Source organism: Dicentrarchus labrax, unplaced genomic scaffold (assembly GCF_905237075.1).
Source record: "Dicentrarchus labrax unplaced genomic scaffold, dlabrax2021, whole genome shotgun sequence".
Classification (NCBI taxonomy): domain Eukaryota; kingdom Metazoa; phylum Chordata; class Actinopteri; family Moronidae; genus Dicentrarchus; species Dicentrarchus labrax.
Genome location: NW_026136717.1, coordinates 10,118,229 through 10,143,856, shown reverse-complemented (window position 1 = coordinate 10,143,856; position 25,628 = coordinate 10,118,229). Strand labels below are relative to the sequence as shown.

Genomic DNA, 25,628 nt, shown 5'->3' with positions numbered 1-25,628 from the left:
TTTTCACTGGAATTCTTTACAATATAAAATGAACCTGCTGCTACTTTTTATTACCTGTGTGCCCCCTGTTTATGCGAGGTGGAAATTACACAGTCTCCGCCACGTAGCGAAAATGGCCACCAAGTGTGAGAAGTGTCCAGCGCTCCACACTTTTTGAAACTCGTAACAAGTGCACCATCCGGTTACTTGCAGTGCACCGCTTTTTGCCACACTCGACAGTGTGCTTGCTTGCATGGACGAGTTGCTGGTGAGCCAAATTGGCTTGCTGTTTGAGGGTTCCTTTGTCGGGGGGAACAAGCAAATAGTCAAGTAACATCTTGTATAACAGCAACAGCACCCCGCACTACAGTTCACTTAACAGGCCATGATGATGACTTAACTTAAAGGCGCTTAAAGGTTCAGTGTGTTTGTCCCTTCAGGGCTACGGTAGAAACATGGCGGACTCCACGGAGGGCGACCAGCGGCTTCTGTAAATATAAAAGGCTCATTCTAACATAACGAGTCATATATTCAGGTGATTAGACATCAATGAAAACATGTAAATGTCACACGCTGGACCTTTAAGGCTGTTAAGTCATCGTCATGGTTTTCTGAAAGTTACATATAGAACCTTTAAATAGGCTAAATATTAGCAATATGTACATAAAGCAGTATAATTCAGAAAAGGAGAACTTTTTTTGTGAGTGGTATATTATTTTATATTATATAATTAGATTACTATTACTGATGCATTAAAGGGATAAATAGGATTCTAAAGATGTTTTTGGTTGAAGTGGATTTTTGAATAGCCTATTTTATGCACTGCTGATTCTGACCTGTAGCAGCTCATTGTATGTTTTATATGTAACACCTTGATTGTAGAGTAGCCTAACGGAAGCTGTCAAATAGTGCAGCAAAAAGGGCACTATGTCCATCTTAATCGTGGAGAAGTCCAAATATAAAGTAGCATCAGAACAGAAATACTCAAGTAAAGCAGAAGTACCCTGAAATTTGTACTTAGGTTCAGTACTTCAACATATGTTACATTCCACCACTGTATGATTCAGGCTGTTGAGGTTTAAGGCTGTAATTGAGCTGCCATTTAGAGCTGTCGATGTGCAAGCTGCCAGGTGCAGATAATGATAAATAAGTAGTGAAAGCAGATGATATTTTTTAACATCATTATTGTTATTTAAAAACAACAACAACATAATGAGCATATCTGCCTCCAGCACCTCACTGGAGGACAATTGGACTGTCAAATTCGGCACGGTGGGAAACATCCCGGTGTGAGCTGCTCCTCTGGCCTCAAGCGGCCGGGCTGTGAAGTGCAGCTCTGAGCGCAGCATCCCCCGCCGTCTCCGGTCTCTTCCTTTCCTCTCTCTCTCTCTCCAGCCGTCGCCGGGAGCAGTGAGAGTTTGTGTGTGTGTGTGTCTGTGTGTGTGTGTGTGTGGTGTGTGCGCCGGTATAATCTGACAGCACGCCGGGGCTGCGTTTCCTAAGAAAAGCTCAGCTCTCTCTCAGTTTTCTGCCCGTCTTATTGCCGCTCTCATTGTCTTTGTCGACAGTGATAAAGAGAGCAGGTACCATCTGTCCATTCCGCCAATTTATTACGAGTTGCCTCTTTTTTTTTGTTTGCTGCTCTTCACAGATGTTATGTCAACACTTTTTGGGTGGTGGTGGTGGGGGGGAACTCCCGGTTCTAATGGAATTTGTTGTGGCTGTTTGGTCTCTTCTCTCTTTCAGTTCAACCACGGGCCTGTTTTTGGAATAAGAAAAGCATTGCTGTTTTCTGACTTTGAGAGAAGAAAGAAGGGACTCCTCTGGAATTTCCTAAGGAATTTATTCGGACAGCTCCGGTAAGTGGACATTTCGATATATATATAAAAAAAAGCTTAATGATTTAAGAATGCATGAAGCTGTTTACCTCACTGAGTTTATTTTTGTGGAAAAAAAATAAACAAGCCTTCATTTTTCCATTCTTCTATTTTAATTACAGTTACCGGGGCTTTGCATTCTACCGCCTGGGTTCATAGTAAGTTTTTTTCTGCATCTTCTAATTCTGTGAATTGCAGTTCAAAAGCGGCTCGTCATGCTTTTATGTGTGGAATTAAGTGTTGGCTTGGGTGTATACTCCAAGTTATGAGTCGTGCTGCGATGTGAGTAGGTGCCCAGGGCGCATATTTTTGCATATCTGGAAGCCGCGTTATGGATAATGTAGCGCACAACGCGCGCATGTCTGCTTGCTCGCCGTTCCACTCCAGATGGTGGCGAAATATTTACAGATTTTTTTAAATTTTTATCGTCATCATTTATAAACACACACTGTGCAGAGCCATCTTTGCCCCAAAGACACGGCGGTCTGCCCCGCCGGATGCGCAAGGAACGCACGACGCAATTTCACCCGTGTGGGATATTGTGTCTGTCAGTTGCAGGACGTATTGGGAAAGTTTGGTTAGATGTTTGAATTGGAAAACTGTGGTTGTCTTTGGTTCGGATGTATGTGCCAGCGCGTGCGTGCGTGAGTGCGCGCCCAAGGGCTCCTGACTCAGGTGATGTAGACGGTGGGTGGGCTGTGACTCACCTAGTTTACCCATTTTGCTGCTGTTATCTGACAGGCTTTGATGTCAGATTTGACTGGTGATTGACGTTGGATCATGCGCAGTAGAGTGTCAGCAGAGGGCCCGTGTTTTTCTATGTTTATCCCCCTCACATCACTGCCAGCTATATTTGGAAGTTACCAAATTCCATGGTTTATAAAACCCTTTTCTCTGCGTTAAAGAGTATTTGTCAGACTACTGACAAGTGATTCATATATAGCCAATTACCCGTGATTTGCAGTCATACTTTGCAGCCCCTAGAAGAGAAAAAAAAAAACAAGTGAAAACCTTCTTAAAGGCAAGATAATGAACTGAAAAGTTTGTGTGCCTCAGTATTTTGTAGCGAGCCAAGCCGAGGAGAAGCAATCGCAAATGAGGGCAAGGACAGCTCACACAGCCAGAGAGATGTGTCTTCCCGGGCTAGTGTAGAGTGACAGAGGGCTAAGTGAGCATGACCATTGAGGAGAGGTAATAGCATTACGGTCTGCCAGTCATGAGGCAGTGCAAGAGATAGGCTACTGTTGCATTTCAAAAAGAACTAAATGGGAAGCAGGCAAGGACAGGAAGCTATGACATGAGGGCAGTAGGAATTTAACACCTAAGAACACCCTCACATGGCTCAATAATCTACTTCAGCTAGTTTTCAGTTATGATAATCGCTGATGTTTGTAATATTAAGTTGTTTTTGTGCTGTGAGGTCAGTGTTATTGAGACAGGGGTATCCTTTCTGGAATGTGATTAAGGCTGGCTTTAGCGTTGCTTCATTAATGTCGCCCTGGGATGAGAAATTTGATGATGCTGAGCTTATTAGCTTATTACTTTCTATCTATCTATCTATTGATCTATCTATCTAGAATTGCAATGCATTAAGGAATATATAAGCACTGTGGACAATCTGATTATGTATCTATAATAAACAATGCATATTTAAATATGATGCTGTCACTGCACTAATGTGAAAATAAACAAATCCAAAAGGAACACCAACACTAGACAAATACACATCCTCCTCCTCTTTCAATTGCTTGCAAAATAAATTGCAACATGATGAAATATTGGAATACAGCAGTCCTTTAAGCTAGTTATCCCCACGTGTAAAGACAGTTTTCGAGCACAAAAGTGGATTTGAATCATTCCTTGTCAGGCCGTGGATGTCTTGCAAAAGCTTTCAAGGATTAGTCCCAGGTAAGAATGTGCCCCACCGTCCTTTACCCCGCAGCAGCACTGCCATTTTATAAACTGGCAACATTCTGCAATTTTCCTTCGTCCTCTCCTTTGAGTGATCCTCAAAACTACTCACAGGCCCGCATCAATCACTGCTGGATGGGATTTGAGCAACGGTTAGAAGTAGTAAGCGGGGAAGACAGGTCTGCTTGCTCACAGTTGCACAAGCTCCTCCACAGTGACCCCCCCCCCGAGAGCCACGGCCAGCCGTTAGATAGCTTGATTTCTGCAAATCTTTTTCCCTGATTAATTATGCTTTAACACGGGTTGCTCTAGTGCGACCATGTTGACAACACACCCACTTCTCTTCAGCCTGCTGCACCTCCCTGGAGAGGAACAGCAGTAAGCTGTAATTATGGTTTATAAACTTCATCCAGGTGACATAATCGGGGCATGGCTGAGATGGCAAGGGGCTGTCATAACAGCTGCTAATAAATTTAGAGCTGTTTTTTTTTCTTATTTTGCATTGCGTATTTCTCAGAAAGTCGTACTATAGATACATGTTAGTCGGATGTCGCACACTGCATACAGTTTGTCCTTGTTGAAACTACCGTCTATATTTTCATACATATGATGTTTTAGAGGGAATACAGGGGTGCACGGTTTGAGAAAAGAGCAAATATTGCCCAGTTCTCAGTAAAAAAAAATGTGAAAGCAGTAGAAATATTGAAGAGAAGCGGCTATATTGCCCCTGTGTTTTTACAGCGAGGAACACCTTGATTGCGGTCCAAGGCTCGGCAAGCCGAGTAGCCGGCTCCCAGGGGCCGTTTTATAATGAGGATGCGCTGTCAGATAATTAGATACACCTGACACAGGCGTTTTCAGGAAATTTTGATTCATCCCAAAATAAAATGTCTGTGCCTGCCAACATGAAAGCAGAAAAAAAATATCCCGCTGTCACATTGCCTCTCCTCTCATGGTGGCAATGTTTTATTTATTTATCCACATCTTAATGCTCTTGGATGAGGCTGGGCTTCATTTTGAGCAAGCTGATGCATTAGCTGCCAAAGTTTCTCATCTCTTTCTCATCCCATGCAGCCAAGACTCACTTGGCTTCATGGCACAAGATACATCTCATTCTGATTCTAAGGCAGGGGTATGACAATACTAAACACTCCTCAGAAAGCTATGTAAGCATGCGCGTCACATAACCATACATGTAACCAGTCACGTGTCTCTGCAAAATGTTAACAGCGCAGGTTTGTATTACAGGGGCATATTCATCTTAAGACAACATGTGCATTTTCCTTTTGTGCTTCCTTGATGATGTTTAAATACAGAAACTAAATGTTTGGAGATTTATAATTTGATGGATGCACATGTATCTAATCAGCCATTTAATGCACATAACTGTATACAGCTAAAGAAGAATGATTCATTGAATTCACATCAACACCCACGTACGCACAGACACATATTTATACCCAGGGCCATGCACGCAAAGACAATCTTAAATATAATGTCTTTTGGTGATTAGAAAATGCTGCGTGAGATGAAAGCCTCTCACCTGTGCTGTTTATTTATCAGGCACATGGCTCCAGTCATAAATCAGACACTCATTAAGTTGTTAAACAACAACTTTTGCTTTCTGCAGGAGACATCAGTGCTTTTTTAATCCTGATGTATGTGATACAGTCGGAAGGGGAACCATTGCAGGCTGCCCATGTAATCTGATTAAGAGACATTTTCTTTATTTACCCTAGTCACACTTTATTTAAAAAGTTCAATGCTAATACTAAAGTTAGTAACAAGTAACTATTAAAACTCACTCACTAGAGATCATCAGGATATAGTTGCTGCAGAAAATAAGTAAGTGATACAGATGAAATGTTTCTTTGTACTCTTTACAACTAAATGCTCCTTGAACTGCATGTCAAAAATGACAAGCAGAAAAGGGTGATAAATTAAAATGATAAATAATAGTAGGTAAAAGTAAGTCAGCTGATATAGTTTGTTAGTTATTGGTAATACCAGCCTGAGTGCAATTAAACTTGAAATTTGTAAAAGAAAAAAGGTGTTTCCTAAGTTACATAGATTTACTTTAAAGTGATTAAATTTAAAGTACAATATGAATCTAGACCAAAATCATTGTTGCCTTAAGTTTTCAATTTACTATCAGGATAAGAGAGATCATAGTTCTCTGCATAAAGCACATGTAAAGTACAGCTAGATCTCAGCAGCTGTGTAACTGCACAGTAGGCTTCATGTCTGGCAGCAAATATGATGTCAGTTTGATCATATAATTTAATTTGGAGCATATTGTCTCCTTGTCTTCCTTGCATCACTGGTAATGCAGTAAAAGAAATTCACCTGCTAGCGAGTGCCAAAATATTTCACGAATGGCAATTGTGTGGTTTAAATTGCCATCAGTTTCTAAAGGCACCGCAATGCTGCAGGGCAAATCCTGTAATATTGGAACATGTTGCTATGACATCTGAAAGAATCATATGATGTTAGCTGTGCAGTAGTCTTTATAAGTGCATTGTCCATTAGAATGGATGGTAGTTGAAGTTATATAAGTGGTTGTTTCATTTATCAGGGCACTGCTTTCATTCAGGCTTGGCTGTCTTTACCTTGAACCCATGACAAAGTGACAAACGTGGCCGTGCTTTATCGTACTCTATTATGTCCCGTTACTGAACTTCTCTCTCATAGTAGCAGGGTTCTAGCCCAGGCTCAACGATGCATGATTTCAAATTCGTCCCAGCCGTGAAGGCTATGGCGGATGTTTTTCTCCCCTGCTTGACATACTGTATTGTTATCACCAAAAGTCCGTATTGTGCAGCTGAAAAACAAAACAACGTTGCTTTCTCTTTGCTTTAATATGACAAGAACTCATAAACCTGATGGATACTGACAGAAGACGAAGACAAGAGGAGAATGTTATGGATGTGCTGCCCTGAGCATGAAACCCTGCCTGAACTAACAACTATATGTATACTGGGCTGGACACTGTATCGTGGGCACTGTATAATACAATCCACTACAACAGCAACACTAACTATAGCTTTATGTAAAGTATTTATAAAGTTGAATTAAAAGCTATATGACACACTCAAAGAAATATGAATATTCATTAACTGCATAAGTGCTGTAGTATTTATTGCAGTGCTGTTACACTGGATTGCAGTAGGCTGTACAGGCACTGCCAATATCATTTTCACCCCTTGCATGTTAACTGGTGGTTCTTCTAAAGTGATAGGTGCTAGCTTAGATAATGACTTGGTTAGGTTTTTAAAGAGCAAATGACAGCATGATCTTACATCCTGACCTTTTTGTATGCCACATGTACTGCATCATGGTGTGGACATTTTATCTCTATACATGCTATTGCTGTTACATTCCTCTGCTATCTGACGGAAGATTTCAGAGGGCACTGGTATGTTGAGTATTGGCATTACAGTCTACTGGGATATGGAGGCAAAGAAGAAAACAGAGAGGAATAATGCAGGCAAGCTGGAGCCAGGGTACTCTGCACAGTTCGATGCTCCTGCTTCTAACCGACATGAACAAGAGAAATCAATTAGACCTACTCGGTTGCTATCCAAGGGACTTCCACCATGGGAAAGGGTAGAGCAAGAATCAAAGCGTTTGGAAAAAACAAACAAAAAAGAAAGTAGCAGTAGAGTAAAGTGAACTCGAGTGGCAGTTTGTTGTATTCTTTGTCAGATCAGCCGCCTCTGACCTCAAGATAACATTCATTCTCTCAGTTTTCAACCCAGACATGCTTATAATTCCAGACACTTTCCTATCTCTTTTTTTTTTTTTTTTTTAACAGTGATGCAAAGCTTTCTCTCCTACTATACTTTCAGGTCAGTAATGAGAAAAAAGAAAGGCTGGCAAAAATGTTCCTTACAAGAATATTTTGATGAAGTCTTAGCTTAGTTTTACTTGCGGATGCAGTTTTCCCAGCAGCTTTAGATTCACACTATTATGTTTATATTCATACCTTAAAGCCATTCCAGCAGTCACTTGGAGGTCACCGTGAACAACATTTCCTTTCAACACCATGATGGGCACCCGGGTTTTGTTTTGCTGAGAAGAAAAGAGCAAACAAGTTGGAGTTTGAGGGTATTATACCATTTTAAAAGTTGTATTTAAACAGGGTTTAGTTTTGAACAAACTCTTTATATAGTTTTATAGAAAAAATTTCTAAGGTCCCTCAAGATAAAAAAAAAGAAATTCTTCTTATCGAATATGAAATAGTCCAACTATTGTGGTAGGATCAGTGAGACTAGTATCCACAGCATATCATTTATTAATGGTATTTCACAGCCAGCTAAAGTAAAGTACAGTCTCACTGTCATTTAAAAATATATGCAGTACCACAGTAAATGTAGAGATCCTCTGAATCCTACTTCCAAACATGGCTAATTTAAAATCTGTACGTAGATTTCCCAAAGATCACCAGAGAATCATCGTGCATAACTGGCAGAGATGATCGAAAAAGATGAGGCGATTGGTACTTTATGCATATTTAATTGAATGGAGCTGAGCTCTATACTGTAAATACTGAGGTTAAGAGTGCACAGCATGGATTATTTCACAGGAACTCATTTCAATGAGTGGCCTCATTGTCTTTGATCAGACTGAAAGAAGACACTTTTTGATCAAGCCCCAACTTGGACATTTAAATCAAACCCCTGACAGGCTCGAAGACTGGGAGATAGGATGTAATCTCTACACATAGGAGAAAGTGGACACCCCTGGAAGTGTGCTAGAGTCTATTATATTGTACATCTTGAAATCCCCCCTCCCCTTTCCTTGATGAATATCTAGCAGTTGGTGATAGGGGAGTTATTCTACAGAGTGGAAATTCAATTTGACAAAGAAGACCTGTCTCATGGATTCTTATGATCGCATAAAGTCTGCAGTATTACAGACGTAAAAGGATTAATGAACAAGAACTTTTTTGTCTGTGTAGCTATGAATAAATCTGCCACTGTATGGGGGGAAAAAAATGTCAAAAGACATGAAAAAGATGTGAAAATTAAGTGAAATTTTAAATGAAAAACAACAACAACAAAAAAAAAAAACGTCCTGATAAAATAATAAATATCTTTAACGGCACAAGCTTAGGAAGTTGTGTTCCATCTATAATCCTGTGTGTGCAGTTAGCTCAGTCCCCTGACAGAGCACACATGTAAACACAGCAACCCCACCTCCCACTCAGCCCTGCTGTAGGTTTGGCTGTGGGTGCTCGGCAGATCCCTCGGCATCATGAGAGAATAACAATGAGGGTTTTGGGAGGGATCAGTTCCCCAGCACAGAGCCATACTGGGTAGGGTTTATGTAAGACCCTGGCTTCCTGAGCTCTCTGCCAGTTTAAGATGACAAACAAATGGTACCAAGGAGTGCCGACTTGCCAAAGGGGGGGGATTGCATCTCTTCATGCTACCCCCACTGTTTCCTCTTCCCCTCACACACAAACACCGTCCCTCTGTTCATACACAAGCCTGGTTATGTGTCGTGGCTTGTGATACCAGGTCTCATGTGTATCCATGCAAGTTGATGTGTGTTTTCACACCATTTGTTGGCTCTGCAGCACCGTTGCGCACTTTGAAGCCACCCTCTTCCCTTATCCTCCTCTTCCTCCCTCTGTTTTCCCCTTCAATATGTTCCAATGAAAGATGGCTGGGATCTGTCAAAACCTATCCTTTCTTCTGTCTGGCTTGTCAACTTTTTTTTTAGGTGGGCTGCCACGGAAATTCACTCAGCCCTGACACCCCAGTGGTTCTTAAAATATCAAAACAGGTAGAGGCTGAAGTGTTGTCTTTTCGGATGATTGTGTAATCATCAGCTTTTTCGGTTTTCACATCATGATGCAGTGTTTCTAATGGTGTGAATCACATCATAGCTATACTGCTGCTGGTTGAGGATCTTAATTATCTGTCATTAATTATTAAGGCTTTATAAATAGAGCCAGATCTACTTAACCCATTTTGAAAATCCCCATTCATGACCCATTTCTGTTGTTATTCCACCAAAATTGAGAGCGCAAAAAAAAGCAAAACAAGCACTATCGAAGCACTCATGCAGACAGACAGGCATGCTAAATAGTGTTCAGAGGTTGCAGAACTACTTGACACTTAACCTGGACCACTCGAAAATGCCAGTTCAACTCAGGTTTAGGCTCTTTCCAACATAATTGCAACTAGCTACTGATAAGATGAGGCCCACAATCCCTTGGTGCCAGGTGTAAAAGCGCCTGGATTTCATAAACAGAATTCATCAAAGTCTGCTGTTTTAATCAGCGGGATCTGGACTTTATTGGTTACAGAAAATCAAGAGTGGCAGATACTTAAATCAATTTTTCTTCTACAAGTTAAGTACCTAGATCCCAAATTGGACGGGAATATCCCAGGTGACAGAAAAGACAAAAAAAGAACTGACACAAAGAAAAGGGCAGTTTCTCAATCATTTCCTTCCCCAGACACTACTAGGAAGACATATTGTATACAGTGTCTTCTGACATGCAGTAGTCCAGAGCAAGGTCTCCCTGTATTCCTGCATAGCACAGAAATACACCATAGATAACATTAGGATCCATTGAGTTGGGAGTAAGGGGGAAATCGATGTAAGGTGAAAATTAAATTTGGCCCAAAGAGCCTTTAGGCAAAGTGCAATTTGAAAACACATCTTTTATTTTCCCCTGGGCGTCTGATAGGGGTGGGCAGGAGATGGACGGGGGATCTAACCATCATGGAAAAAGGCAGAGGTATGCTAGGGGGGGAAAGGGAAACACCTCATCTCACTCCTAATGTGCCTCCCCTTTGATTGTCTAATTCGGTTAGGGCCATGCGTCCGTTATCGGATCATATCAAAGGTCAGGGGCATCCTGTAGACAAATCAATCTCCCCGTCTGAGGAGGCGCAGAGGAAGCATGGATTGAGGGAGAACCGATCCATCTAGTGGGCCCAGAATGAAGGTGGGTGCGGGAGAATGAGAGGTGGGGGCATGAAAAATAATGGCATCTGCTGCTTGGAGAGAAGTGGGCGAGGAAGGCGAGATTGAACTGTTGACTTGGGGAATGCGATATGCTCAGAGAGAAAAAGAGTTTACATTATTGCTTGCAAGATAAGAGCAATTCTTTGAGAAGACCTGGCACATTATGGCCCACCTGACGACCAGATAGGCGAGTGTGATATGTTCCAAAAAGGCTCGACTGAACAAGCCTGTGATTTTGTCCCAAAAACAATACAAGTTTGAATGTAGAACTCTTCTCTGTCTATAATTGAAGTTTGTCATTCTCATTATAAAAAGCCCAGCTCTCTTGTGGTCACCACTGCCTGACACTATTAGCTCTGTGTTGTAAAGAGGTGTAAAGATAATCCAGTGGCTGCACATCTCCTCATGCATGGCTTCCCACATTTAATTCAGTTTTGTTCGTACATTTAGAGCAGGTTTATAGTGGTTCTGTTTTGTGCACTGAGCTGTGTAACTAGTGCGTAGACATCCTTGCTTCTTCTGTACAAGGTCACAACTAGAGCTAATACAATTCATTGATCAACTGAAAATTAATTAATAATTTTTGAGAATGCTTGTGTTTCTTGTTGGAGATGCTCCACCGTGAACCAAATCATTTATCGAGCAAAAATACCAAATGTTTTCTTGTTCCAGCTTTTCAAATGTGAAGATTTGCAGCTTTTTATATATCTTTGTAAACAAAGTTTTACTTTATATTTTCTCACTGATGACACAAATGTATTGACCGCCTGACTCCTACAACAATTGCAAAACGACTTTTTGAATATTTTTATACCTTCCTTGTTAATATCCAAGCTCACTTGCAGTCTTCATTATGACCTTTTTTGGCACATTGCTGCTTTTCTTCACCTATAGATCAATCGGGTGAAGCCCTTGGAGTGTGTGCATCACCTGTATGCATATGTGCAAACAAAATGGTAACTCTCTCAGAAACAAATTGCTTCATAGTGCTCCTCGTACTCACAAAGTTCATAGGATACCTTTAATTTGTACAACTTTGAACATTTTCAGGCAAAATAGCGTGGTTTGGGCATTACATACTTACAGGTTAATTGACAATGAGGTGTAATAAGGTGCAGCATAAAGTCTCTTTTTTCCAGTATTTTACATATTGATCATATTGTAATGTTATGGTAAATGTGAGTTGCTCCTTATAGTTAACAACAATTGCATTCCAATCCAACGTATTGTTTTTTTAAAAGGTTTTAAACCTTGAGCTCTGGAAAAATAGTGATGGGCATTTTCCCTTTTTTCCTGATATCAAAGACTAAAAGATTAATCAACCAAAGTTGTCAAGAGTAATTGGTAATGAAAATAATTAGTTGAAGCCACAGTCACAGCACTGAGTGATAACTGCGTTTCGGGAGGTCCATTAAAGATTGTTCATGAGAAACACTGTTGTAGTGAAACCAATATTTATCATTCCTCTCATTCCTCGTCACACTGAATATTTTTAATACTCCAGACCTCTTAAAATACCCATTAACAAATAGTCATAATTAAACCAATGATGCATAAACACAGTAGTGGTGGGCAGTAGTCCTGGGTAAAGTTTATAGGTGAGTATAAATCATCCACAGTTTAATGCCAACAAGATGTTTAATTTGGTACCCCTGAGTGCGCAATTAGTTCAATTAGCCTCAATCCTGCACAGAGAAGCACACTCAAAATGGACCCAGGTTGCCCCCTGGTCTCCCTGCATTAAAAGGCAGCAGTGAATTTCCTCCTGTAAGATTAAAACTCACTGTGTAATAACTCACCAGAGCCTTCCCTCCAGACACCGTTGCGAAGGGTTCAGCGTGAGATAATGTTTGCTCAAGCAACTCTCAATGAGATTCAGCGCTCTGGTGACACCATTACTCTAAGCTCATTGCCTAGTCAGGTTGGGTGGGTCTACCCTGCCTCAGAAAAGTCGAAGCACAGAGGCGCCAGAAGAGAGAGCACCTCTCGAGACAGATTACATGTCTGTGGACAAGGGAATAGGCTTGCACTTCACCTCTGCCTGAGACAAGCGGGTTATTATCTTTTGGTGTTTTTTTTCTTTCACGCTCTTGCCAGTCATGTAATGCATCCAGGACAAGATGCTCGCCCGGCAGCCCGAGCAGGTGGACGACAAGGCAGCTTACACATTTTCGCTAATTGCAGGCAGTCAGTGAAACGTATCTGAAATGAAGATGATGGCACAAGCCTGCAGAGGAAGTCAAAGCAGTCTAGGCCCGAGCCAAAGTGTTTTAAATGGATTACACCAGTGTGTCATTGCGATTACACGCTCCTCGCAGGGACCGCGACAAGATGAATTGTATTTTATGGCTTTACAGCAGATCTTTTTTCTTTCTTTTCTCCTCCAACTTGAATGCATTTTTCCCTTCCACTATGTAGCGTGGTCTGAATGTGGGATTGTTTTTGCCTTTGAACTACCCCACAAACAGTTCATCTGCTTCTTTTCCTTGAGGGGACATTTTCTGTTTATCTCAGAGTGGAGTGGCTGACTGAGGAACCATGAATATGTGTACATTTTTACCCTTTGTAAAAGATATTTCAGACTTATTTTGGCTTGTTGTGTACGGCTGAAACACTAGAACTCACCCTCATTTTGAGCTTTGCATCACAGATATTCAAAACAAACTCTTGGAAGTGAATCTCAAAGGAAGTCAGAAACTGATACTCTATACCTCTTTATAGGTTATTGTAGGTTCAATATGCACACCATGTAGTAATAATGTCTTATCGCTTCCCTGTCAGTATAATATATCACTGCAGGCATGTTATTTGCATGGCTGGGCATTTATAGCACAGTTCTCAAACACCACCTTTTACTCATATACACTATATACCATGTGTCATAAAGCTAACTGATAAAACATGATTTAATAACGGTGCTTCAAGAGTGTCCTCCAATCCCAACTTCATCTCTGCAGAAGATCAGTAAGGCAAGGTGTGTGTGGGTGTGAGCCGGCAGAAAGGGTTATGAGAGCTTCAGAGTCAGTGAGAGAGACATAGGGTGTGTGTGAGAGAAAGAGGGAGGTTATGTCTGGAAGGAGTCCATTAAGTAGGGAAAGGGCGGGGGGTTAAACACTCCAGAACTCTGCCACCGCCCAGAAGAACGTATGTTCAAACATAACCCTTCCAGCAACTTTGAATTGCACCGCCTTTCTACTTCCCCTAGTTTTGTGATTTACACTCTTAGTGAGACTTGTTGAGGCACACTGTTTTCAGTCAGTGTGATGTGGGGGTGTATTACATCTGGTCGTGTACTGGTGGAAGTAACCCCTTGCACAAACCCAGGCGGAAACTGTGAGACTTGCACGTCTGCATGAAGCTATTGGAGACCTATAACAGAGGTGTGAAGTTGTACGCTGATAAGTACTGTACAAACGACGTTGAACACAGGCAGGAATGTAGAAGTCAGTGGGGATGGAGTATCAGAATAATAAATGCAAATAATTCTCCTTTCCCCTTAATTTGCTTTAGTTATAAAGCATTAATGAAAAATTAAACATGTTAATAAGCAAAGTTCATGCCGTCACATCCTATGACATCATTACGGTCATTTTATATATAAATCTATAGCCACTTTGATACTGTATCAACATTGTTGTAGTTGAAGAATTTGGTAGTTACTACAAGCACCAGCATCTGAGTTTGTCTTCTGGTAACTGCTGTTCCTGTCAAGCGGTTTTCTACTGTACTATATAGACTACACATAGGCCTAGAATTAGAGTAGGCATTAGGTCTAACACACACATACACACAAAAAAAACCCCATCAAGTTTCAGCTAATACAAAACCAAGATAGAGAGCTTAATTCTAAAGTATGTCATGCTAGAATTGACATTGTTCAGTTAATTCATGGTGCTTCTACTAGTGTAGTTGAGTGACAAAGCCAACAGGGAACTTCAGTTTTGTTGTCATGGTAATGGTAATGTAAGGCAGTTGCAGCCTTACCTTTATCCATGATTTTTAACCCATTGCTTGCTAGTTTACTCCATTTTGCATTAACAAAGATCACTTCCTAGCTTCGGCAACGCAACATCCAACATTGGAGTACAAGGCCTCTGACAGGGAGATGCTGTTAACCTTTGAGTTGCTCCCATGTTTCAAACGGTAGTTTAAATTTTGAATAAAAAGTGGCAACCCTAAAATCAATATGCCCTGTGCACATAAAATATGGTGGCACTTCCTCATGCTGTAATAATACTTTGCAAAAATACAATTTAATAACTCGATGTTAAGACAACAACTGGTTAAACCTGTAATTGATTGCTTTTGGGTAAGTTACAATCTTCCGCTTAGCTATCCAGTGTGTATTCCACCATGTGCTTCACAGAGATGTGCCTACGCTGCCCTCAGCACTGAAACAACACCCCAATCTCTTCTCTTCAAGTGCCTACAGGACTTAATGCTCTTACTGGGTTTTATATCAGAGAACACACTTGCTCCTCAAGCTAATCATAGCAGTAGCGTCTTTGAAATTTGATCAGTCTTAACAATGACCATTGTGCGCTCCTATCGAGTACCATACAAATTATCCTCAGTGCTGGTGGCCAGTGGGACAATGTATTCTGCTGGCTTTATCACATCTTGCCCCGGCCTACTATTAATCTTGTGGACTGTATGGGGTGAATTAATGCACCAAGGGATTTGTAAGGCTATGGATATGGATTACATTGTCTAACAGTATATTTGAATTGGTCTCTGAATGTAATTCCTGTGGACTGAGATTAAATTTAGCTGATAAGAGTCTGTAGTAACAAACCACATTATTATTGCCCTTGTCAGTCTGTTGTGCATGGTAAAATGAAGCAGTGCTCTCATAATCCTGTTCATCTACAAGAGGTCTGCATCTCTGATTGAATTTCATAAGTACAGTTGGTGGGGATTGGCTGGAAAGTGATTGCCATTTTGCCTAATATGTCCTCTGCAGACTCCTGGTGCTCACCTTTGAGCTCATTTTTCCTCTTGGTTTCTCTCTTAATACTGCCTCCTAGGCTTGTAAATGAACAACTCAATCACTTATGAAGAATTCACCACAGTTTAACCATAAACTGTCCACACTTAAAAAATAGGAGGCCATGAAGAATTTAACATCCAGAAGAACTTCTCCCTGCACCAATCAAACAGACTACCCACAGGGATGTCTAGACTGTAGCTGCTCTCTGTCCTCCCTCTCAGTTTTTCTACTGCATTACATCAGATTACTGTATCATAGCGCAATTTCTCTTAATACTCCCTGCACTGTAAAATCATCACTACAGTCTTTTATCTAATCCCGACCTAAAGTGATTTTTTTCCTGCTCGTAATTGAAAATTATGTTCCTAAATGACTCGTTAAGGGTTGCACATTTTCTCCCACACTGAAAGCATTTTCCTCTCACTTTTTTGACAGACACATTAAGAGAAGTTAATGTGTCGTGTACATTCCAAGCATCTGCACTCAGTAGAGACAATTTCAAAACAGTCGCAGGCTGGAAAATCTGCCCCCCCTGGCCGAGCCTAGCAAACAACGTTCACACTTCCACAATAATTTGGTTTAGTTCTTTTTTCGATCATTTCTGTTTACCTCTTTCACCCGTTGTGGCACAGTGGGGACAACTGCTTGTAGCTTCTTGTGGTTTCTGGCAGGCTGGCGTGCGCTACCAGCTATGATGATTTTGAAGCCAGGGAAGATGAGAAAATAAATTAGCATTCGGCACCAGGCTGCGCCACAATCACGGTGGAGCATCTCCAACAAGAAACACAAGCATCCACATTTAAACTCGCATATTAATAAAGTGTAGTAATGATTCACTTCCCCTTCCCTCTCACGCCACCTCTGCTCCCTCAGACGTAACCCGTTTGCTCAGACACTCAACACATGAGAAACTGGTGGTGTCACGGCGTGAGAGAGGAAAAAAAGATCCAACATTCAACATTAAGCTTGCTGCTCGCCTCATTGAGCCAATGAATTTTTTATAAACTGCCCCCAGAGGTTCATAAACATTGAGAGAGAAAGCAAGAGAGAGACAGGTATCGGGGGGCGGAGGGGGTCCCATTTTCCGGTCTTCACAAGATGTTTTTTTGCATCAAGCATGCATGGACACCTGCTGTGGGTGAACTTACGGGGAGGTAGCAGTACTTGCTCCGTAGCAGCTGTAAACAAGGCTGCGTCACTGTGTTTTTCAGCGCTTAGAGCTGACCCCGGCATCCATTTGGCCCTACTTTATCATTACCATAAATGCCTGGATTGCCTACATAAAAATGCGGAGTGGAGACGAGGGCCTCTGCTTCCATTAGTGGCTGCTTTTTACTGGAAGGGCCAAGTGTGTCCCCAGGGTAAGGCCAAAACTCTCACTGTCCTCTACAGTCTGTCAAATAGACTCTGTAATCAAGGACTGGGCTAAGTGGATGGCTGCACTGATGGTGATGTTCATAAAATGATTATTCATAGAGAATACACAGAGTGTGTGTTAGAGAGGTAATAGGGGGCAAGAGTATTTCCGCACAAAGAGATCATCCTTGAAAAATTACAGCTCAATCAGTGAGCCATTTGTATTTTGTTAAATTCTTGAATATCCTCCAGCCAATCAGAAGCTCTTATTGCGTTGATTCTTTTATAGATTAGTAGTGCTTTAATTGCTGTCAGATCAAAAAACAAATGGATCTGTCCCTATGGTCAACAATTTCAGACAAACTTGCATGAAATAATGGGAACTAATGAAAGCAATAACAGCAGGAAGCTATCAGCTAAAGGCATATGGTCCATTGTGATCCATGCCTCATAGATTTTTCAGGTCATTTAATCATTTGGGGGTATGAGTCCAACTCAGTTTTAATATCAGCAATTGTGCAGAAATGTCCAGGTGGTGCATCAGGGTTGTAAGGTCTTGCTGAGACAGTACATATAATAAAATTGCCTTGTCTTATTCAGGGATATGAGTTTCAATTTGATCTCATCCTGTTTGTTTAGAGAAAGCAACTTTTCTTGAGATAAATCTCTGTGAGGGGGAAAATATATGGAAATCCAAACAATAATTCAAAGGTTGCACTGCATACAGATATGCAACCAACCACAAACGCACTCAAACAAGCCTGAACAGCAACCGTTGTGATTAGCATCGACTGTGCAGGAAAATTTGGCTTTTCTTTAAGTGGAGGGATTTAAAATGTGAAAGCAACTCCCATAGGAACTCAGAGGAAAGCAGCATAATAATATATGCAGGGAAGGAGGGGGGAGAAAAAAAAATCTATTATGAGCATGATGACAAGAGATCAATGTTGCCTCTTATTCCCAGTGACAGTCTGAAACTAATATACTCATTAACGTTAATGCCACCGTGATATAAATTGAACGGGCTTTATTTTTAATAGTCCTGCTACTGTCTGTATTTGGTAAAGAGTGGTATTCTCTGAGCCCAATCTGTCATGTGTCCTTGGGCATCAGTGGCTAACAGTGGGGTGAAATTGGATAGCTATTGTGAAAATTGTGGAGGGAATTGTGCTATATTATACACCTTAAAAATACCAGTATTTTGTGCTGCCGTGTCTTCACTTTGAATTACTGTATAGGTGGATGGTAGAGTATAGCAAGAGCATTTTGACAAGCAAGATCATGTCATTTGGTGTGCTTCCACCAGCTTACCTTCACCATGCTGTGTGTGTTAATACAGATTTAGCAGTAAGGGTTCGGTTCATTGCCAAGTTCTTTTTTTTTTTTTTTTGTCACTGTGTTGTTTTTATTCCGGAGAAAAACATATTTTTTCGAGTAATGGTCAAAGTATGCCTATGGGCTTTTTGTATGAGGGAACGAGTCTCTTAAAGGAAGTAGCATGCTAAGTATGGGTTTTATTTCGGGATAAAAGGTCCCTTTAGAAAAGCCCAGTTACTCAATCTATTCTAGCAATTATCTCGCTTAAAACACCTTTCCTATTAGGAAAGCTCAACAGCCGTAAGCTACACGTATATTTAACATCTAGTTGTTTTTTTTCAAACATAATATGTTAATATATAATATAGTAAATACAATTATTTCTTCCTACATACTGTTGCTTTGAAAGAATTGCAGTGCTAATATGGTCAAGACTTTTTGCACCCTATCATGTGTCATCACATAACCATTTGTTCATTGTAAATCCTGTAAAACATAACATGTGGTCCAAATGAGTGTGAGAAGGGAAAAAAAACACTGCTGGAAGGAGAAACAGCTAAGCTGCTGAAGCTGGGAAGTTTTTCCCAGCTGCTGCTGGCTAACAGCAACAACAAAGCCAGGAGCTGGGATTAAACAGTGTGTGCCGCATACTAGAGTTGACTTCTAATGAGTGAATGCAATTTCCTGCATTTTGAGACATGCATTTGTAATGTAACGGTCAGTAGATTGCATCATTAGCGAATAAGTGTCAGAATTGTGGCCAGTTCTGTTCTGCACATCACTAGCAACTGCTGTGATTTACTGTACAGTCCATTGGCTAGATTTCTAATGAGTTCCCTGCATTTATACTTGCCAAGCTAAGCTTGAAGTTTTGTGATTATCCAATAATTTAACAAACATTCAAAGATAATTAGGCTTATAATTAGAAATGAAATTCTAAAATTTCAAGGTGTTCAGCTGGAACCTCAATATAGCCAAAATATATACAAAATAAAGGCAATAACAAAAAATGATTCACTATTTTTCAATCAACCACCGACAGTATCTGGAATATCTGTATGCTGAACAATCTTCATACTCAAACACACACTGAATGTTCATGGTAGCAAAGCATTGTGTTCATATTACAAACTTGACTTTTGTATTTGCAATGACCGTTACTTTGAGAAACTTCCCTAACAGAGGAAGTGCGAGTGACCCCTCAGAACCGTAACCCTGCAGCTGTGTTTAGCCGACCCAAGACAAATAGTCTATAGTCACACCTTCCGACAGAGAAGAAGCATGTCACTAGATTCCACTGCCGGTACAGTTACACAGGGCCGGCTTACAGATCGATATGGGCCTGCCAATGACAATGTCTGTGTTAATGCCTCAGCCCGCTGCTGCATTCTCCCTCACAAAGCCATTTTTGGCAATCCCTCCCTCTAATTACATATGCATCCTTTGTTTTCTCTCTGTCCATTCTCTGCAACAAGCTTATAACAAGGGCTAAAATGCTTTCATTCCCTCATTTCACTCACTGCCAATGAACTGATGAAATATTCATTCGGTTATGCAAAGAATGCCAAGTCGGAGTTTTGAGTGTGACGAGTGCTAATACTGTAATGAGGGGTTGTGTAATTGTGCGCTTCCTGCTGCATCATAATCATGTGCTTGTGTCTGACTAATAGCAGTTGTGTCCAAGTCAGCCACCTAGTACCTGCGCAGACAGACGCGAAGAGAGGGGTGGAGGGAGGTAGAGAAATTAAGAACAAAAGAAAGATGGAAGACGCATGAAGGGGAGACGAAAATGGAACAAAGAAGAGACAAGAAAGAGGAAGGAATATATTTCTGTGGGTATGAATTATTCAGACATCTCCGAGAAGCAACCACATTATTGGTGCTGTTGTGCTCTTGCGTCTTCAATTCTGACTTTTTTTCCACTTGAATTGCAAAATGACTTAATCTTTCATGGACTGGTTATGTTTCATGACCCCAAAAGAAGAAATGAACGCAGAAGTCTCTGCAGAAATGCAATAGGACCAACTTTTAATGAACATGTACAAGTTTGGGAGAACAGGAGTCATCACAAACTTTAGGTATAATTTAAAACCCTTGAAACTGATAGGTAATAATAATAATCTTTTCTTTTTGATCTGTGATAGCACTTGAAAAAAGGCCTTTAATGTTGCTAGTCTAGTCCAGTGATTGACAGGTAGGGTCTTTTCACACTGCCCTTTGATCAGCAGCAGGTTGACAAGACACCCTGATCATCCCACTATGGTAGCTGCGCGATAAATGCGCACGCACGCACGCACGCACGCACGCACGCACGCACGCACACACACTACTTCTACATGGCAGCTGTTCTTTCTGGAAATATCTGTGTCTTGTTGCATATTATTATTCACACCCCGTTCTGTGCTACAGTTCATATGTTTTATCAATATCAAAAACAGCAGGAAACGAGGTAAAGAAAAATCACTCTGCCACAAAGCCTTCAGCTCTCCACTGTTCCATCCAGCAGGCTTTGTGTTCGCCACCTCAGCTGTGAGCTTGTGTTTGTCTAACAGAGCTGTGCTAGCAGAGAAGAAGTGTATGTTAGAGGAGGCCCTTTTTTCCCATGTTTGTGTGCCTCCATGTGTGTTTTCACATTCTCTTCTAAATTAAATTCAATTGGAATAAATAAAAGATATTCAAATTTTAAAGGCTCATGAATGTCCCCCCTTTTTAAAGTAAAGCTGTACAAATAAAAACTAGTCATAATGAGCACGTGAAGTATGCACGGCATGTTTTGCAACTAATTTGAGGTAGGCACTCTCAGCGGGTGGAACTTTAATAATGGCCAATCACTTCAACTCCTGCCATCTTCTTTAAACACTGCAGACAATTTCCTAATGGGCCGAGAAGAGAGTCCAGCCCGGCTTCTCCTGAGATAAAAGGGATCTTGTCACAAGGCACACATATATACAGTACAGTAGAGCTGACTTGGTGCATCCACAGAGAATTAACTGGCAGCTAGTTTGATGAACGATTAATCATTTAAGTCAGTTTTCTAGCAAAAATGCAAAATAGTCCCTAGTTCCAACTTCTTAATTGTGACAGTTTGCTGCTTTCTGGCTGTCTAACGTGATCGTTAACTAAATATCTTTGAGTTTTGGGCCGTTGGTTTGTCAAAACAAACAATGTGAAGCTGTCACTTTGGAGTTAAGGGAATTGTGATTATATGTTTCTATATTTTATGACATTTTAAAGACCAAACTATGAATCCATTAATCGAGAAAGTAATTTTTCAGATTAATGAAGATGACGGTTAGTTGCAGCCCAACAGCACAGCACCTCAAGCTATAATATAGACTCCAAATAGGCTCACAAGGGCAGATTTTCTCATTCTGTGCTGAATTTATGTTTCAGCCGGCATTTATGCTGTTTGATGTGTCATGGTGATTTTTATCTGATACCAGTATTTGTATAAAAATGTTTAGTTAATTTATATTTCATGCTTGAATTAATGCGGCTACTGCAAACTAGTCCTGTAGCTGCTGCTTCTCTGCTTGTTCCTTACAAAAATGGCACCTGCATTTGCGCTTCTGCCAATTTGGCACCTGCTAGAAAATCCTATACTGCAAGTATTGCAGTCATCTTGGCTGGCTCGACCTCGCAAATATGTTTATGACTCCTGCCTACTACTCGCATAATGGCGTACAGGTGTTCAGCATGTGAATACTGTATGGACTTCATTACCAGTGCAAAGGGCTCGTGTCTGGAGAGCTTCTTGTGCTGAGGTAGAAGGAGCACTGCTAGAAACAGCTGATTCCTTCTCAGTCACTTGGCGGAGCGGAGAAAGTGGGCCAGTGGTTGAATAAAGAGAAGAAGGGAGGAAGAGGACACAGAGTGATGGCGAGAGATCATAGAGTGAAACACACACACATACACTCCTTAAAAACAGAATTTTAATATTCACTAAACATAGCCTGGTTAATTTTACAGTTGGACCGCGCGTACCTTTACTTCAACATTAATGATGATGTTATGGTAGAGTTTTAGAGACTCCTAAAGATTAAAGACTTTCTTTGTAGCACTGCAGATTTTGTATACCACCTGCTGGCAATCTCTCTGCTTGTTCATTTTTTCGGGAGCTTCTCATTAAATTTATGAATGCTTGAAGGAAGTCGTATTTTCTATTCTCTCCATCTGTATTTTTGTCCATATGGGATCCTAGTGCTAAATAAGTTCTTTGCTCTCGTCTCTCTCTCATTTCTACTGACGTCACCCTGCCCTGCTTTTCCTCCGCTCGGAGAGAGACTCTGCTGAGAAAGCAACACATGTATACATCAGCTATCTAATCTATCTCTTCTGAAGCCGTCAACACGGCGCCTCAAGATGGGCACATTTTCGCCTTATTCTCTTCTTTACTTTCCGTTCTCCATGGTGCCACCTCAGAGTGAGAGCAGAGTTAGGAGAGGTATAAGCCAAGGGTGGAAGGCCCGGGAGGGTTTTGGTGGTGTTGGAAAGGTCAATGCCACACCATTAGCTATGGTGAATGTAGGAGGGAGTGATAAATAAAGAAATAGAGAAATAAAAATAGGCCCAGGTAGTTAGCAGCGTAATGAGACAGCTGCACCCATCAGCAATCGATGAGCTCCAGAGACAGTAATCACTACAGCTTCCTTAACAGTGTTTTAATTGGATGTCAGTCATTCACACTGCTGCTGGAACAGCCCTCCTAGATCAACTCTATGTATTCATGTGAGAAAGAAAAAAATGATCCAAGTGTGCCAACAAACCTGTGCCCCTTAGTAAGCTGTATAATTACATAAAGTGTCCTTTGCATTTGTGTGTATAGGCGTGTGCACTCAGGCGTGTATCAGCGTGTGGCAGCACTCACCAGTCATTAGCATTGATTTTTCCAGGAGGGGCCTCTCTCTCCCCGGTGTCCGTCTCTCTCAACACACACAACCCCCCCCCCCCCCACCCCTCCTCCATTCCTCTCTGGCGTGCAAATAGCTGTAATTTCGCTCTCACGATCTTGGTCACCATGGGCTCTGCCCTCCTGCAGTGTAAAAGATGGCAGTCATCGATCGGGGCATCTGGACGCCTGCCCCGCCGCCGCCTCCCCCTCCCCCCGCTGAAGGATCCCTCTGTCGATGGGGATCTCAGGTAAGTTACGAGCTGGCCTGTACGGCTTCCAATTAACTAACAGACTCAATGCCAGCCAGCGCCTCCCTCCCTTCCCAACACATTTGTCAGCCGTTAGCATTGAACTGCACAGCCACACTTAGCTTCTACAGGCCTTTTAGGACTATCAGGAACAGACACAAGTGCTAAAGCTATAAGTGGAGAGGAGGATGAGTATTTGTGTGTGTGTCACAAGTGAGGTGTTTTCAGTGAAAAGTGACTACTCAGTGACAGGCTGTAGTTTCCATTTCTCTAAAAAAACACCTCTTTCACCTTGGACGGCGATTATCATTCACAACCACCATAACGGTGTAATCATAAAAAAATAATTGTCTGGCCTTTTCTATGGAACAGCCTATCATAAATGCACAGCCTATTGCTTCAGACGTGATTGCTCAGGAGTAATCGGACTCATAACCAGTCTCACCTAGACAGGGTACCATTTCCTGCAAAGTCACTGGGTGGAAGGAATAATACTAAATGTGATTGTCCCTGCTGAGCAGAAATCCCAGTTGCTGTTTCTGTGCTGCCTCACAAAGTCATTATTTGAAGTCTGTGTTGATTAAATATTGAGTGACATGAGAGATGCTGTATTGAATCAAGTTCATTATATTAGACACCGCCTCTGTGCCAGTCAGGGTTCTCTGTCTCTCCACAACATACAGACATGCTCTGAACACACACCTTTGTCAGGTAGCCAATCATAATTAAAATTAAAATATAAAACACAACTTAAATCATATCAGTGTCTTCTCCGGTGAATATCGGCATATATGCGTAAAAGGTCTCTTAAAACAAAACTGGCTTTTAAAATAAATAAATAAGTAGTGGGATGAAGACTGGAATTAATCAGACAAAGGCAACAAACAGTCGAGCAAGAAAAATTAGGAAAAATAATAATAAAAAGCTTCACAGCTGTGTGTCGGCAAAACTGAAACCCTGGCCGCTCAAGCTGCAATTAATATTCCAAGACCACGGCTCAACTGTCACCGATTATTTCAAGTGCCATTGTTTTTCTTCCCACCACTGAAGAGGCTTAATCATCTTAGTGTTTTAGGGAGAAGTAGTGAAAAGCTTGACATTTTGTTCTTTTTATTTCCTTCAACGTAATAGGGCCAGAGATGTTTGCAAGCTCGGGCACATTAGGACATGATTACTTCAATTTTCTTCCATCTCCATACCCAATCCTACATCTTCCTCTCCTCCCCCTCCCTAAATAAACCCAGAGAATTTGTAATTTTGCCAGGCAGCTGTTTTTTGGCAGGTTTTCTTGCCTCCTCTTCCTTTCTCTCTCTTCTCTTTCTCTCCCTCCCGTTCCCCCTCTCTCTCGCAGGCACTAAGCCCACTGGGCCCAGTGGGGAAGATCTAGCAATCCGCGTAATGTGAGCATAATAACACCAACAAAACATCTCATTCCACGTCTAATTCAGTGTAGCGGCTGGGGCGCCGTGTGTGGGATAGAAGACAATCCTCTCTGCCTTTTCTCGCCACCGCAGCCTGTGACTGGCTTTTCTCAATTGTTTTTTTTTATAGAGAGAAAATAGGATAGATGCATGCAGCTATATGCTTTCGAGTTCAAACAAGACAAATCCCACCGTGATTTTTAATTTTGATCGTGCCCTAATGGTACCGTTTGTGTTTCTGTGACCCTCCTTGCAGAAATGACGCTGTGAATATAAAATCTACCTGATTTCAGTGGCATTTTATGTTATTGCATTATGAGAAAAGCCAATGGCATTGTAATCAAAGGCTTTTATGCCTTCTCCTTCTGAATTCCAGCCCATGGGGTCCTGGTTTCATCAGCTATATTACAGCTCTCATTACTTCAGAAAAAACACACAGTGGCCCACATTTTAAGTCACTGCTCTCTTTATGAGCTTCTTTTGCCTCCAGCATTGATATCATCAGGTTTTTTTATTGCATCTCCATTGTCCATTTCCCTTGTAGTGATAGTATTTGAATGATAGTGGCTTTGCCTGACTGGATTTGGCTTATTAAAGCTCAGCATTTATCAGGAGTAATAATTTGCTGATAACATGGGTGCATGATTTAGTAAA

At 41.3% G+C, this 25,628-nt stretch overlaps 1 protein-coding gene across 39 annotated transcripts in view; it reads left to right on the top strand.

Annotated features, from left to right (window-relative positions):
- The first annotated feature begins 1,430 nt into the window (after window positions 1–1,430).
- LOC127379623 (receptor-type tyrosine-protein phosphatase delta) overlaps window positions 1,431–25,628 on the top strand; it is a 353,106-nt gene continuing 328,908 nt past the window's right edge. For 30 of the 39 annotated variants that reach the window (XM_051429470.1, XM_051429457.1, XM_051429468.1 and 27 more), the window contains exons 1-3: window positions 1,431–1,562; window positions 1,726–1,838; window positions 1,979–2,014. The gene's annotated coding sequence lies outside the window, so the exon portion shown is untranslated. The remainder of the gene's footprint in view (window positions 1,563–1,725; window positions 1,839–1,978; window positions 2,015–25,628) is intronic. The other 9 variants (XM_051429467.1, XM_051429466.1, XM_051429463.1 and 6 more) reach the window with 1 other exon arrangement.